Source organism: Dipodomys spectabilis, unplaced genomic scaffold, assembly GCF_019054845.1.
Source record: "Dipodomys spectabilis isolate Male_0828 unplaced genomic scaffold, ASM1905484v1 ptg000147l, whole genome shotgun sequence".
NCBI classification, from domain to species: domain Eukaryota; kingdom Metazoa; phylum Chordata; class Mammalia; order Rodentia; family Heteromyidae; genus Dipodomys; species Dipodomys spectabilis.
Genome location: NW_024870824.1, coordinates 19,980,269 through 19,996,355, shown reverse-complemented (window position 1 = coordinate 19,996,355; position 16,087 = coordinate 19,980,269).

Below are 16,087 nucleotides of genomic sequence, written 5' to 3'. Positions count from 1 at the left end.
GAGGTTGCAGTTTAGGTTTAGAGTTATGGTTAGGGTTAGGTTTAGGGTGAGGGTGAGGTTTAGGGTTAGGGTTAGCATGAAGGTTAGGGTTAGGGTGAGGGTTAGGGTTAGTGTGAGGGTTAGGGTAAGGGTTAGGGTGAGGGTAAAGGTTAGGGTGAGGGTTAGGATTAGAGTTAGGGGTAGGATTATCATGAGTGTTAGCGTGAGAGTTAGGGTGAGGGTTAGGGTTAGGCTTAGGTATAGGGTGAGTGTGAGGGTTAGGGTTAGGGTTAGGGTTAGGGTGAGGGTTAGGGTTAGGGTTATTGTTAGGGTTAGGGTTAAGGTGAGGGTTAGAGTTAGGGTTAGGGTGAGGGTTAGGGTTAGGTTTAAGGTTACGTTTAGGGTATGGGTGAGGGTTAGGCTGAGGTTTAGGGTGAGGTTGAGGATTAGGGTGAGGGTTAGGGTCAGGATTAGGGAGATGGTTAGGGTTAGGGGTAGGGTTAGGGTGAGGGTGCGGGTTAGGTTTAGGTTTAGGGTGAGGGTTAGGGTTAGGGTGAGGGTTACGCATAGGGTTAAGGTTAGGGTGAGGGTGAGGGTGAGGAAGAGGGTTAGGGTTAGGGTTAGTTTTAGAGTTAGGGTGAGGGTGAGGGTGAGGGTTAGCTTTACGGTTAAAGTGACTGTTAGGGTTAGGGTTAGGGTTAGGTTGAGAGATATGTTAGGTTTAGGCTTAGGATAAGGGTTAGGTAGGGTTAAGGTTAGTGTGAGGGTTAGGTTATGTTTAGTGTTAGGGTGAGGGTTAGGGTTAGGTTGAGGATTAGGGTGAGTGTTAGGGTTATGGTTAGGGTTAGGGTGAGGGTGAGGATTAGGGTTAGCAGTAGGTTTTCGGTGAGGGTGAGGTTTAGGGTTAGGGTTAGGATGAGGTCTAGTGTGAGGGGGAGGGTTAGGGTTAGGGTTAGGGATGGGTGTGGATTGGGGTTAGGGTTAGGGTGAATGTGAGGGTTAGGATTAGAGTTAGGGTTAGGTTTAGGGGTAGGGAGAGGGTGAGGGTTAGGGTTAGGATTAGGGTTAGCTTTAGGCTGAGGGTGAGGGTGAGGGTGAGGGTGAGGGTTAGGGTTAGGATTAGGGTTAGCGTTAGGCTGAGGGTGAGGGTGAGGGTTAGGTTGAGGATGAGGGTGAAGGTGAGGGTGAGGGTGACTGTGAGGTTGAGGGTGAGGGTGAGGATAGGTTGAGGATTAGCGTTAGGGTTATGATTAGGGTGAGGGTTAGGCTGAGGGGTAGGGTTAGCATGAGTCTTACGGTGAAGGTGAGGATGAGGGTGAGTGTTACGATTAGTGCTAAGGTGAGGGCTAGATTGAGGGTGAGGGTAAGGGTTAGGCTTAGGCTGAGGGTTAGGGTGAGTGGTAGGATTAGGGTTCCAGTGAGGGTTAGGTTTAGTGTGAGGGTTAGGGTAAGGGTTAGGGTTTGGGTGAGAGTAAGGGTTAGGGTGAGGGTTAGGGAGAGAATGAGGCTTAGGGTTAGCCTTAGGTTTAGTGTGAGTGTTAGGGTGAGGATTAGGGTTAGGGTTAGGGTTAGGTTTAGGGTGAGGGTGAGGGTTAGTGTTAGGGTTAGTGTGAGGGTTAGGGTTAGTGTGAGGGTTAGTGTTAGGGTTAGGGTTAATGTGAGGGTAAAGGTTAGGGTGAGTGTTATGGGGAGAGTGAGGGTTAGGGTTATCGTAATTGTTAGGTTGAGGGTTAGGGTTAAGGTTAGGGTTAGGCTTAGGGATAAGTTGGGGATGACATTTAGGGTTAGGGTTAGGGTGAGAGTTAGGTTTAGGGTTAGGGTTAGGATGAGGGTTAGGGTTATTTTTAGGGGTATGCTGAGTGTGAGGGTGAGGGAGAGAATTAGGAATAGGGTTAGGTTTAGGGTGAAGGTGAGAGTGAGGGTAAGAGTTAGGAATAGGGTTAGGGTTAGGGTTAGGCTGAGGGTGAGGGTTAGGGTTAGGGTTAGGGTGAGGGTAAGGGATAGGGTGAGGGTTAGGGTGAGGGTGAGGGTTAGGCTGAGAGTGAGGGTGAGGGTGAGGTTGAGGGTTAGTATTAGGGTTAGGGTTAGGGTTAGGGTTAGGCTGAGGATGAGGGTGAGGATGAGGGTGAGGGTGAGGGTTAGGGTCAGGGTTACGGTGAGGGCGAAGGTGAGGGTGAGGGTGAGGGTGAGGGTGAGGATTTGGGTTAGGTTTAGGGTTAGGGCGAGCGTTAGGCTGAGGGGTAGGGTTAGGGTTAGGGTGAGGGCTAGAGTTAGTGTGAGGGTTAGGGTGAGGGTATGGGTTAGGGTGAGGGTTAGGGTGAGGGTGTGGGATAGTGTGAGGGTTAGTGTTAGGGTTAGGGTTACTGTGAGGGTAAGGGTTAGGGTGAGGGTTAGGGTGAGAGTGAGGGTTAGGGTGAGAGTGAGGGTTAGGGTTATCGTAATTGTTAGGTTGAGGGTTAGGGTTAAGGTTAGGGTTAGGCTTAGGGATAAGTTGGGGATGACGTTTAGGGTTAGGGTTAGGGTGAGAGGTTTAGGGTTAGGGTTAGGGTGAGGGTTAGGGTTATTTTTAGGGGTATGCTGAGTGTGAGGGTGAGGGAGAGAATTAGGATTAGGGTTAGGTTTAGGGTGAAGGTGAGGGTGAGGGTTATTGTTAGGGTTAGGGTGAGGGTAAGGGATAGGGTGAGGGTTAGGGTAAGGGTGAGGGTTAGGCTGAGGGTGAGAGTGAGGGTGAGGTTGAGGGTTAGTATTAGGGTTAGGGTTAGGTTAGGGTTAGGCTGAGGATGAGGGTGAGGATGAGGGTGAGGGTGAGGGTTAGGGTCAGGGTTAGGGTGAGGGCGAATGTGAGGGTGAGGGTGAGGATTTGGATTAGGTTTAGGGTTAGGGTGAGCGTTAGGCTGAGGGGTAGGGTTAGGGTTAGGGTGAGCGCTAGAGTTAGTGTGAGCGTTAGGGTGAGGGTAAGGGTTAGGGTGAGGGTTAGGGTGAGGGTGAGGGTTAGGGTTAGGGTTAGGTTTAGAGTTAGGTTTAGGGTGAGGGTTAGGTTTAGGGTTAAGGTTCGGTTGAGGGTTAGGGTAATGGTTAGTGTTAGGGTTTCGGTTAGGGTTTCGGTGAGGGTGAGGGTTAGAGTTAGCATTAGGGTTAGGGTGAGGTTGAGGATTAAGGTTAGGGTTATGGTGAGGTCTAGGTTGAGGGTTAGGTTGAGGCTTAGGTTTAGTGTGAGGGTTAGGGTTAGGGTTAGGGATAGGATGAGGGTAAAGTTTAGGGTGAGGGTTAGGGTGAGAGTGAGAGTTAGGGTTAGCATTAGGGTTAGGGTTAGGTTTAGGGTGATTGTTAGGGTTAGGTTTAGGGTTAGGGTGAGCATGAGGGTTAGGTTTAGTGTTAGCGTGAGGGTTAGGTTTAGGGTGTGGGTTAGGTTGAGGGTGAGGGTGAGAGTTAGGGTGAGGGTGAGGGTAAGGGTGAGAGTTAAGGTTAGGGTTAGGGTGAGGGTGAGGAAGAATGTTAGGATTAGTGTTAATTTTAGGATTTGGCTGAGGGTGAGGGTGAGTGTGAGTGTGAGGTTTAGGGTTAGGGTTAGGGTGAGGGATGTGGAGAGGGTTAGGGTTAGGGCTAGGGTGAGGGTGAGGCTTAGGGTTAGTGTTAGGGTGAGTTTTAGTGTTAGGGTGAGGGTTAGGGTTAGTGTGAGGGTTAGGGTTAGGGTTAGGGTTAGGGTGAGGGTAATGGTTAGGTTGAGGGTTGCGCTGAGAGTGAGGGTTAGGGTTATCGTGAGTGTTTGGGTGAGGGTTAGGGTGAGGGTTAGGTTTTGGTTGACGTTTAGGGTGAGGGTGAGGGTTAAGGTGAGTGTTAGGTTTAGGGTTATCTTATGGTTAATGTGAGGGTTAGGGTTAGGGTTAGGATTAGGTTTTGGGTGAGGGTGAGGTTAGCGTGAGGGTTAGGGTTAGGGTGAGGGTAATGGTTAGGTTGAGGGTTGCGCTGAGAGTGAGGGTTAGGGTTATCGTGAGTGTTTGGGTGAGGGTTAGGGTGAGGGTTAGGTTTTGGTTGACGTTTAGGGTGAGGATGAGGGTTAGGGTGAGTGTTAGGTTTAGGGTTATCCTTATGGTTAGTGTGAGGGTTAGGGTTAGGGTTAGGATTAGGTTTTGGGTGAGGGTGAGGTTAGCGTGAGGGTTAGGGTTAGGGTGAGGGTTAGGGTTAGTGTGAGGGTTATTGTTTGAGTTAGGGTGAGGGTAAGGGTTAAGGTGAGGTTTAGAGTGAGAGTGAGGGTTAGGGTTATCATGTGTTTTAGGGTGAGTGTTAGGGTGAAGCATAGGGTTAAGCTTAGGTATAGGGTGAGTGTGAAGGTTAGGGTTAGGGTTAGTGTTAGGGTGAGGTTAGGGTTAGGGTTAGAGTTAGGTGAGGGTTAGAGTTAGGGTTAGGGTTAGGGTTAGGGTGAGGGTGAGGGTGAGTGTTAGGGTTAGGATTTGGGTGAGGGTTAGGCTTAGGTTGAGGGTGAGGTTGAGGGTGAGGTTGAGGGTTAGGGTTAGGGTTAGGTTTAGGGTAAGGTTTAGGGTGAGGCTAAGGGTGAGGGTGAGGGTTAGGGTGAGGGTTTGTGTTAGGGTTTGGGTTAGAGTGATGTTTAGGGTGAGGGTGAGGGTTAGGGTGAGGATAAGCATTCGGGTGAGACTGACGGTTAGGGTGTGTGTGAAGGTTAGGTTTAGGGTGAGGGTTAGACTGATGGTGAAGCTTACGGTGCGGGTGAGGGTTAGGGGTAGGGTTAGGGTGAGGGTTAGGTTGAGGGTTATGGTGAGACTAAGGGTTAGTTTGAGGGTTAGGGTGAGGGTGAGGGTTAGGGTTAGTGATAGGGTGAGGGTTAGGGTGAGGGTTAGGGTTAGGGTTAGGGTTAGTGTGAGGGTTAGTGTTAGGGTTAGGGTGAGGGTTAGGTTGAGGGTTATGGTGAGACTAAGGGTTAGTTTGAGGGTTAGGGTGAGGGTGAGGGTTAGGGTTAGGGATAGGGTGAGGGTTAGGGTGAGGGTTAGGGTTAGGGTTAGGGTGAGGGTTAGGGTTAGGGTTAGAGTGAGGGTTAGGGTGAGGGTGAGGGCTAGGGTTAGTGTTAGGGTTAGGGTTAGGGTGAGGGTGCTGGTTAGCATTAGGGGTAGATTTAGGGCTAGGTTGAGGGTGAGGGTTAGGGTTAGGGTAAGGGTGAGAGTTAGGGTGAGGGGTAAGGTTAGGGTGAGGTTGAGATTTAGGGTTAGGCTTAAGGTGAGGGTGAAGGTTAGGTTTAGGGTTAAGGTTAAGGTGCGGGGTAGAGTTAGGTTTAGGGTTAGGGTTAGGTTTATTGTTAGTGTGAGTGTTAGGGTTAGGGTTAGGGTTAGGGTGAGGGCTAGGTTGAGGGTTAGGGTTAGGGTGAGGGTGAGGGTGAGATTTTATGTTAGGTTTAGGGTTAGGATGAGTGTTAGGCTGAGGGGTAGGTTTAGGGTTCGGGTGAGGGTTAGGTTTAGTGTGAGGGTTAGGGTTCATATTATGGTTAGGGGGAGGGTAAGGGTTAGGGTGAGAGTGAGGGTGAGGGTTAGGGTTAGGGTTAGTGTTAGGGTGAGGACTAGGGTGAGGTTACGATTTACTGTTAGTGTTAGGGATAGGTAAGGATTAGGTTTAAGGTTAGGGTTAGTGTTAGGTTTTGGCTGAGGGTGACGGTGAGGGTGAGGGTGAGTATTTAGGTTAGGTTTAGGGTTAGGATGAGTGTTAGCCTGAGGGGTAGGGTTCGGGTTCGGGTGAGGGTTAGGGTTAGTGTGAGGGTTAGGGTTCAGGTTAGGGTTAGGGTGAAGGTAAGGGTTAGGGTGAGGGTTAGGGTTAGGGTTAGGTTTAGGTTTAGTGTGAGGTTAAGAGGTAGGGCTAGCATTAGGGTTAGGGTGAGGTTGAGGGTTTATTTTTATTGTTAGGGTGAAGACTAGGGTGAGGTTGCAGGTTAGGTTTAGGGTTAGGGTTAGGGTTAGGTTTAGGGTGAGGGTGAGGGTTAGGGTTAGGGTTAGCAGGAGGGTTAGGGTGAGGGAGAGGGTAAAGGTTATCATGAGTGTTAGGGTGATGGTTAGGGTGAGGGTTAGGGTTAGGCTTAGTTGTAGGGTGAGTGTGAGCGTTAGGTCTAGGTTTAGGGTTAGGGAGAGGATTAGGTTTAGAGTTAGGGTTAAGGTGAGGGTTAGTTTGAGGGTTAGAGTGAGGGTTAGGGTAACGGTGAGGATTAGGTTTAGCGTTAGTGTTAGGGTTATGGTGAGGGTGAGGGTTAGGCTGAGGTTTAGGGAGAGGATGTGGATTAGGGTGAGGGTGAGAGTTAGGGTGAGAGTTAGGGAGAGAGTTAGGGTTAGGGTTAGGGTTAGAGTGAGGGTGAGGGTTAGGTTTAGGTGTAGGGTGAGGGTTAGGGTTATGATGAGGGTTAGGGATAGGGTTAGGGTTAGGGTGAGGTTGAGGTTGAGGGAGAGGGTTAGGGTTAGGGTTAGTTTTAGACTTAGGTTGAGGGTGAGGGTGAGGGTTAGGGTTAGGATTAGGGATAGGGTTTGGGTTAGGTTTAGGGTGAGGGGGTAAGGGTTAGCTTTAGGTTTAAGGTGAATATGAATGTTAGGGTGAGGGATGGGTTAAGTTTAGGCTTAGGATGAGGGTTAGGCTGAGGGGTAAGTTTAGGGTTAGGGTCAGGGTTAGGGTTAGTGTGAGGGTTAGGTTATGTTTAGTGTTAGGCTGTGGGTTAGGGTTAGGGTGAGGTTTAGGGTGAGGGTGAGGGTTAGGTTTAGAGTGAGGATTAGGGTGATGGACAGCGTTTGGGTTAGGGTTAGGGTGAGGATTAGGGTGAGGGTTAGGGTTAGGGTGAGGGTGAGGGTGAGGGTGAGGATTAGGGTTAGCAGTTGGGTTACGGTGAGGGTGAGGTTTAGGGTTTAGGTTTAGGATGAGGTCTAGTGTGAGGGTGAGGGTTAGGGTTAGGTTTAGGGTGAGGGTTAGGTTTAGGGTGTGGTTTAGGGTTGGGTTAGGATTAGGTTGAGTTTGAGGGTGAGGATGAGGGATAGGTTAGGGTTAGTGTTAGGATGAGGGTGAGGGTGAGGGTTAGGATTAGGGTTAAGGTTAGGGCTTGGGTCAGGGTGAAGGCAAGTTTGAGGGTGAGGGTTAGGGTTAGGGTTAGGGTGATGGTTTGTGTGAGGGTGAGGTTTAGGGTTATTGTTAGGGTTAGGGTGAGGGTTAAGGTGAGGTTTAGGGTTAGGTTTAAGGTTAGGGTGAGGATTGGGGTGAGGGATAGGGTTAGGGTTAGGGTTAGCATGAGGGTTAGGGTTAGAGTGAGGCCTAGGGTGAGGGTGAGGGTTAGGGTTAGGGTTAGGATGAGGTTTAGTTTTAGGGTTAGTGTGAGGGGTAGGGTTAGGTTTAGGGTGAGGGTAAGGTTTAGTGTGAGGGTTAAGGTTAGGGTAAGTGTTAGGGTAAGGGTAAGGGTTTGGGTGAGGTTTAGGGTGAGAGTGAGGGTTAGGGTTATCGTGAGTGTTAGGGTGAGGGTTAGGGTGATGGTTAGTGTTAGTGTTAGGGTTAGGGTTAGGATGAGGGTTAGGGTGAGAGTTAAGGTTCGGGTTCGGGTTCGGGTTAGGGTGAGGGTGATGTTTAGGTTTAGAGTTAGGGTTAGGGTTAGGGTTATTTTTAGTGTTAGGGTTAGGGTGAGGGTGAGGGTGAAGATGAGGGTTAGGGTTAGTGTCAGTGTTAGGGTGAGGGTGAGGGTGAGGGTGAGGGTTAGGGGTAGGATTAGGATTAGGTTTAGGCTGTGTGTGAGTGTGAGGGTGAGAGTTATGGTAAGGGTTAGGTTTAGGGTTAGGGTTAGCTTAGGATGAGGGTTAGGGTGAGGGTGAGGGTTAGGTTTAGGGTTAGGGTTAGCTTAGGATGAGGGTTAGGGTGAGGGTGAGGGTTAGGTTTAGGGTTAGGGTTATGGTGAAGGTTAGGGTGAGGCTAAGGGTTAGGATGAGGGTTAGAGTGAAGGTTAGTTTCAGGGTTAGGGTTAGGGTGATGTTTAGGGTGACGGTGACGGTTAGCGTGAGGGTGAGGATTCGGGTGAGACTGAGGGTTAGGGTGTGGGTGAAGGTTAGGTTTAGTGTGAGGGTTAGAGTGACGGTGAATTTAGGTTGCGGGTGAGGGTTAGGGTTAGGGTTTGGATGAGGGTTAGGGTTAGGGTTACGGTTAGGGTTTGGGTGAGGGTTAGGTTTAGGTTTAGGGTGAGGGTTAGGGTTTGGGTGAGGGTTAGGGATAGGGTTAGGGTTAAGGTGAGGGTGAGGATGAGGGAGAGGATTTGGGTTAGGGTTAGTTTTAGAGTTAGGGTGAGGGTGAGGGTGAGGTTTAGGGTTAGGATTAGGGTTAGGATTAAGGTTAGGGTTAGGGTTAGGTTGAGGGTGAGGTTGAGGGTTAGCTTTAGGGTTAAGGTGAGTGTTAGGGTTAGGGTGAGGGATGGGTTAGGTTTAGGCTTAGGATGAGGGTTAGGATCAGGGGTAGGTTTAGGGTTAGGGTGAGGTTTAGGGTTAGTGTGAGGGTTAGGTTATGTTTATTGTTAGGGTCAGGGTTAGGGTTAGGGTGAGGGTGAGAGTTAGGGTTAGAGTGAGGATTAGGGTGATGGACAGCGTTTGGGTTAGGGTTAGGGTGATTATTAGGGTGATGGTTAGGGTTAGGGTTAGGTTTAGGGTGAAGGTGTGGATTAGGGTTAGGTTAGGGTGAGGGTTAGGTTGAGGCTAAGGGTTAGGGTGAGGGTTAGGGTGATGGTGAGGGTTAAGGTTAGGGTTAGTGTTAGGGTGAGGGTTAGTGTGAGGGTTAGTGTTAGGGTTAGGGTTAGAGTGAGGGTGAGGATGAGGGTTAGGGTTAGGTTAAGGGTGAGGGTTAGGGTTAGGGTTAGGGTGAGTGTTACAGTTAGGGTGTGGGTTAGGTTAGGGTTAGGTTGAGGGTGAGGGTGAGGGTTAGGGTGAGGGTGAGGGTAAGGGTGAGAGTTAGGGTTAGGGTTAGGGTTAGGGTGAGGGTGAGGGTGATGGGTATGGTTAGGATTAGTGTTAGGTTTAGGATTTCGCTGAGGGTGAGGGTTAGGGTTAGGGTTACGGTGACGGTTAGGGTGAGGGTGAGGCTTAGGATTAATGTTAGGGTTAGGGTGAGGGTTAAGGTGAGGGTTAGGGTTAGGGTGATGTTTATGGTTAGGCTGAGGGTTAGGGTTAGGCTCTGTGTTAGGGTTAGGATTAGGGTTAAGCTGAGGGTGAGGGTTAGGGTGAGGGTTAGGATTAGGGTTAGGCTGAGGGTGAGGGTTAGGGTGATTGTGAGGGTTAGTGTTAGGGTGAGCTTAAGGGTTAGTATGAGGGTGAGGGTTAGGATTAGGTGTAGGGTGAGGGCTAAGTTGAGGGTGAAGATTAGGGTTAGGGTTAGGGTGAGGGTTAGGGTTAGTGTTAGGGATATGATTAGGGTGAGGGTTAGGTTTAGTGTAAGGGTTAGTGTTAGGGTTAGGGTTTGGGTGAGGGTAATGGTTAGGGTGAGGGTTAGGGTGAGTGTGAGGTTTAGGGTTAGCCTTAGGTTTAATCTGAATGTTAGGGTGAGTGTTAGGGTAAGAGTTAGTGCTAGGTTTAGGGTGAGGGTGAGGGTTAGGGTTAGGGTTAGTGTGAGGGTTAGGTTTAGGGATAGAGTGAGAGTGAGGGTTAGGGTTAGGGGTAGAGTTAGGGTGAGGTTTAGGATGAGGGTTAGGGTGAGGTTTAGGGTTAGGGTTAGAGTTATGGTTAGGGTTAGTGTGAGGATTAGGGTTAGGGTTAGGGTTAGGGTTAGGGTGAGGGTAAGGGTTAGGTTGAAGGTGAGGGTTAGGGTGAGGGTTAGGGAGAGGGTTTGGGTTAGTGTTAGGGTTAGGGTGATTGTGAAGTTGAGGGTCAGGGTGAGGTTTAGGGTTAGGCTTAGTGTTAGAGTTAGGGTGAGGGTGAGGGTGAGGGTGAGGGTTAGGGTTAGGGTTAGGATTAGGGTTATGGTTAGGTTTAGGTTGAGGGTGAGAGTGAGGGTTAGGTTTAGAGTTAGGGTGAGGGTTTGGGTTAGGATTTAGGCTTAGGATGAGGTTTAGGCTGAGTGTTTGGGTTAGTGTTAGGGTGAGGGTTAAGGTTATTATGAGTGTTAGGTTTTGTGTTAGTGTTAAGGTGAGGGTAAATTTAGGGTAAGGGTTAGGGTGAAGGTGAAAGTTAGGGTTAGGGTGACGGTTAGGGTGAGGGATACGGTTAGGTTTAGGATGAGGATGAGGGTTAGGGTGAGGGTTAGGGTGAGGGTTAGGGTTAGGGTTAGGGTGAGGGTGAGGGTTAGGGTTAGCATTAGGGTTACGGTGAGGGTGAGGTTGAAGGTTAGGGTTAGAGTGAGGACTAGTGTTTGGGTGAGGGTTAGGATGAGGTTTAGGGATAGGGTGAGGATTAGGGTTAGGGTTAGGGTGAGGGTGAGGGTGAGGGTTAGTGTTAGGTTTAGGGTGGGTTAGGTTTAGGGTGTGGGATATGGTTAGCATTAGGGTTAGGATTTGGGTCATGGTGAGAGCGACGGCGAGGGTGAGGGTTAGGGTTAGCATTAGGGTGAGGGTTAGGGTTAGCGTTAGGGTGAGGGTTAGGGTGAGGGTGAGGTTTCGGGTTAATGTTAGGTTTAGGGTGAGGGTTAGAGTGAGGTTTAGATTTAGGGTTAGAGCGAGCGTTAGGGCTAGGGTCAGTGTTAGGCTTAGAGTTAGGGTTAGAGTGAAGCCTAGGCTGAGGCTGAGGGTTTGGGTTAGGGTTAGGGTGAAGTTTAGTGTTAAGCTTAGGGTTAGGGTGAGGGTGAGTGGTAGAGTTAGGTTTAGCGTGAGGGTAAGGTTTAGTTTGAGGGTTTGGGTTAGTGTTAGTGTTAGGGTGAGGTTTAGTTTGATGGTTAGGTTTAGGGGTATGGTTAAGATGTGGGTGAGGGTTAGGGTGAGAGTTAAGGTTAGGGTTAGGGTTAGGGTGAGGGTGATGTTTAGGATTAGGGTTAGGGTTAGGGTTAGGGTTATTGTTAGGGTTAGGGTTAGGGTGAGGGTGAGTGTGAGGGTTAGGGTTAGGATTAGGGTTATGTTTAGGCTGAGGGTGAGGCTGAGGGTGAGGGTCAGGGTTAGGGTGAGGGTTAGGTTTAGTGTTAGGGTTAGGTTGAGGGTTAGGGTGAGGGTGAGGGTTAGGGTTAGGGTTAGGACTACGGTTAGGGTGAGGGTAAGGGTTAGGGTGAGGGTTAGGGTTAGAGTGAAGTTTAGAGTGAGGGTGAGGTTAAGGGTTAGGGTTAGGGTTAGGTTGAGGTTAAGGGTTAGGTTGAGGGTTAGGGTGAGGGTTAGGGTTAGGGTTAGGGTGAGGGTTTGGGTTAGGTTTAGTGTTAGGATGATGGTTAGGCTGAGGTTTAGGGTTAGTGTTAGGGTGAGGGTTAGGGTTAGTCTGAGGGTTAGGGTTAGGATTAAGGCTAGGGTGAGGGTAAGGGTTAGTGTGAGGGTTAGGGTGAGGGTGAGGGTTATGGTTAGGGTGAAGGTGAGCGTGAGGGTGAGTGTTAGGATTAGGGTTAGGTTTACGTTTAGGCTGAGGGTGAGTTTGAGGGTGAGGGTTAATGTTAGCAGTAGGGTTACGGTGAGGGTGAGGATTAGGGTTAGGGTTAGGATGAGGTCTAGTGTGAGGGTGAGGGTTAGGGTTAGGGTTAGGGACGGGTGAGGATTGGGGTTAGGGTTAGGGTGCTGGTTAGGTTTAGGGTTAGTGTTAAGGTGAGGGTGAGGGTTAGGGTGAGAGTTAAGGTTAGGGTTAGGTTTAGGGTTAGGGTGAGGGTGATGTTTAAGATTAGAGTTAGGTTTAGGGTTATTGTTAGGGTTAGGGTTAGGGTGAGGGTGAGTGTGAGGGTTAGGGTTAGGAATAGGGTTATGTTTACTCTGAGTGTGAGGGTGAGGGTCAGGTTTAGAGTGAGGGTTAGGTTTAGGGTTAGGGTTAGGGTTAGGATGAGGGTTAGGGTGAGGGGTAGTGTTAGGGTGAGTGTGAGGGTTAGGGTTAGGATTACTGCTACCGTTAGGGTGAGGGTAAGTGTTAGGGTGAGGATTAGGGTGAGGGTGAGTGTTAGGGTTAGGGTTAGGTTTAGTGTTAGGGTGAGCTTTAGGGTGAGGGTAAGGGTTAGGGTGAGGTTTAGGGTTAGAGTGAAGTTTAGAGTGAGGGTGAGCTTTAAGGTTAGGGTTATGGTTAGGTTGAAGTTAAGGGTTAGGATGAGGGTTAGTGGAGCTTTAGGGTTAGGGTTAGGGTGAGGGTTTGGGTTAGGTTTAGTGCTAGGATGAGGGTTAGGCTGAGGGTTAGGGTTAGGGTTAGGGTGAGGGTTAGGGTTAGTGTGAGGGTTAGGGTTAGGATTAAGGTTAGAGTGAGGGTAAGTTTTAGTGTGAGGGTTAGGGTGAGTGTGAGGGTGAGGGTTACGGTTAGGGTGAGGGTGAGGATTAGGTTTAGGGTTAGAGTTAGGGTTAGGTTGAGCGTTAGGGTGAGATTGACGGTGGGTGTGAGGCTTTGGGTTAGGATTAGGGTTAGGCTGAGGGTTGGAATGAGTGTTAGGGTGAGGGTTAGGGTGAGGGTGAGGTTGAGGGTTAGGGTTAGGGTTTGGGTTAGGGTGCAGGTGAGTGTGACCGTTAGGGTTAGGATTAGTTTTAGGGTTAGGATTTGGCTGAGGGTGAGTGTGAGGGTGAGGGTTAGGGTGAGCAGTATGGTTTTGGTGAGGGTGATGTTTAGGGTTAGGGTTAGGATGAGGTCTAGTGTGAGGGTGAGGGTTAGGGTTAGGGTTAGGGATGGGTGAGGATTTGGGTTAGGATTAGGGTGAGGGTGAGGGTTAGGCTTAGGGATAGGGTGAGGGTTAGGGTTAGGGTGTGGGTTAGGGTTGGGTTAGGGTTAGGGTGAGTGTGAGGGTGAGGATGAGGGACAGGGTTAGGCTTAGTGTTAGGGTTAGGACTTGGGTCAGGGTGAGGGCAAGGGTTAGGGTGAGGGTTAGGGTCAGGGATAGGGTGATGGTTTGTGTGAGGGTGAGGTTTAGGGTTAATCTTAGGGTTAGGGTGAGTGTTAGGATGAAGTTTAGGGTTAGGTTTAAGGTTAGGGTGAGGGTTAGGTTGAGGGTTAGGGTTAGGGTTAGGATTAGCAGGAGGGTTAGGGTTAGAGTGAGGCCTAGGTTGAGGGTGAGGGTTAGGGTTAGGGTTAGGATGAGGTTTAGTTTTAGGGTTAGTGTGAGGGGTAGGGTTAGGTTTAGGGTGAGGGTAAGGTTTAGTGTGAGGGTTAAGGTTAGGGTAAGTGTTAGGGTGAGGGTAAGGGTTTGGGTGAGGGTTAGGGTGAGAGTGAGGGTTAGGGTTAACGTGAGTATTAGGGTGACGGTTAGGGTTAGGGTTAGTGTTAGGGTTAGGATTAGAGTGAGCGTGAGGATGAGGGTTAGGTTTAGGGTTAAGGTAAGGGTGAGGGTTAGGGTGAGGGTGAGGGCTAGGGAGAGGGTTAGGGTTAGGGTGAGGGTGAGTGTTAGGATTAGGGGTAAGATTAGGGCTAGGGTGAGGGTTAGGTTTCGGTTAAGTGTGTGGTTTACATTGAGGTGTTGGGTTAGAGTTAGGGTAAGGGTTAGGTTTACTATGAGGGTTACGGTTAGGGTTAGGGTTTGGGTTAGGGTAAGGGTTAGGGTGAGATTTAGGCTGAGAGTGAGTGTTAGGGTTATCATGAGTTTTAGGGTGAGGGTTAGGATTAGGGTTAGGGTTAGGGTTAGGGCTAGGGTGAGGGTGAAGGTTAGGGTTAGGGTAAGGGATAGGGTGAGGATTAGGGTTAGGATTAGGGTTAGTCTGATCTTAGGCTGAGGGATAGGTTTAGGGTTAGGTTGAGGGTTAGGTTTAGTGTGAGGGTTAGGGTTAGGGTGATGGTTAGGTTTAGTGTGAGAGTAAGAGTTAGGGTGAGGGTTAGGGTGAGTGTGAGTGTTAGGGTTAGCATTAGGGTTAGGGTTACGTTTAGGGTGAGTTATAGGGTTAGGTTTAGGGTGAGGGTGAGGGTTACGGTTAGGGTTAAGGTGAGTGTTAGAGTTAGGGTGTGGGTTAGGTTAGGGTTAGGTTGAGGGTGAGGGTGCGGGTTAGGGTGAGGGTGAGGGTAAGTGTGAGAGTTACAGTAAGGGTTAGGATTATGGTGAGGGTGAGGGTGATGGTTATGGTTAGGATTAGTGTTAGGGTTAGGATATGGCTGAGGGTGAGTGTGAGTGTGAGGGTGAGGGTGAGTGTTAGGGTTAGGGTTAGGGTGACGGTTAGGGTGAGGGTGAGGTTTAGGGTTAATGTTAGGATTAGGGTGAGGGTGAGGTTTGGCGTTAATGTTAGGGTTAGGATGAGGGTTAAGTTGAGGGTTGGGGTTAGTGCTAGGGTGAGGGTTAGGGTTAGGGTGAGGGTTAGGTTTAGGCTGAGTGTTAGGGTTAGGATTAGGGTCAGGTTTAGAGTTAGGCTGAGGGTGAGGGTTGCGGTGATTGTGAGGGTTAGTGTTAGGGTGAGGGTTAGGGTTAGTATGAGGGTGAGTGTTAGGATTAGGGATAGGGTGAGGGCTAGGGTGAGGGTGAGGGTAAGAGATAGTGTTAAGGTTTGGGTTAGAGTGAGTGGTAGTGTTAGGGTTAGGGTGAGGTAAGGGTTAGGGTGAGGGTTAGGGTGAGGTAAGGGTTATGGTGAGGGTTAGGGTGAGGGTAAGGGTTAGGTTTTGCATTAGGGTTAGGTTTTGCATTAGGGTTAGGGTTACGGTTAGGCTGCGGGTGAGGGTGAAGGTTAGAATTAGGGTTAGGTCTAGGTTAGGGTTTGGGTGAGGGTTAGGGAGAGGGTTAGGGTTAGGACGAGGGTGAGAGTTAGGATTAGGGGTAGGGTGAGGGCTAGGGTGAGGGTGAAGATTAGGGTTAGGGTTAGGGTGAGAGTTAGGTTGCGTGGTAGGGTTAGAGTGAGGGTAACGGTTAGGTTTAGAGTGAGGGTTAGGGTTAGGGTTACGGTTTGGGTGAGGGTAATGGTTAGGGTGAGGGTTAGGGTGAGAGTGAGGTTTAGGGTTAGCCTTAGGTTTAGTGTGAGTGTTAGGGTGAGGGTTAGGGTTAGGGTTAGGGTTAGGTTTAGGGTGAGGTTTAGGGATAGAGTGAGGATGAGGGTTTGGGTTAGTTGTAGAGTTAGGGTGAGGCTTAAAGCGAGGGCTAGGGTTAGGGCGAGAGTTAGGGTTAGGGTTAGTGTGAAGATTAGGGTTAGGGATAGGGTTAGGGTTAGGGTGAGGGTCAGGGTTAGGTTGAGGTTTAGGGTGAGGGTGAGGTTTAGGGTGAAGGTGAGGGTTAGGGTGAGGGTTTGGGCTAGTGTTAATGTTAGGGTGAGTGTGAGGGTGAGGGTGAGGGTGAGGTTGAGGTTTAGGGTTAGGGTTAGTGTTAGAGTTAGAGTGAGGGTGAGGGTGAGGATTAGGGTTAGGATTAGGGTTATGGTTAGATTTAGGATGAGGGTTAGGGTGAGGGTTAGGTTTAGTGTTAGGGTGAGGGTTTGGGTTAGGATTTAGGCTTAGGATGAGGTTTAGGCTGAGTGGTTGGGTTAGGGTTAGGGTGAGGGTTAAGGTTAGTATGAGGGTTAGGTTTTAGGTTAGTGTTAGGGTGAGGGTAAAGTTAAGGTGAGGGTTAGGGTGAAGGTGAAAGTTAGGGTTAGGGTGAGGATTAGGGTGAGGGATAGGTTTAGGGTTAGGGTGAGAGTGAGGGTTAGGGTGAGGTTTAGTGTTAGGGTTAGGGTTAGGGTTAGGGTGAGTGTGAGGGTTAGGGTTAGCATAAGGGTTACGGTGAGGTTGAGGTTGAGGGTTAGGGTTTGAGTGAGGGCTAGTGTTTGTGTGAGGTTTAGAGTTAGGTTTAGAGATAGGGTGAGGATTAGGGTTAGGATTAGGGTGAGGGTGAGGGTGAGGGTTAGGGTTAGGTTTAGGGTGGGTTAGATTTAGGGTGTGGGTTAGGGTTAGCGTTAGAGTTAGGACTTGGGTCAGGTGAGGGCGACGGTGAGGGTGAGGGTTAGGGTTAGCGTTAAGGTGAGGGTTAAGGTGAGGGTGAGTTTTAGGGTTAAGGTTAGGGTTAGGGTTAGGATGAGGGTTAGGGTGAGGTTTAGGGTTAGGGTTAGGTTGAGGGTTAGGGTGAGCGTTAG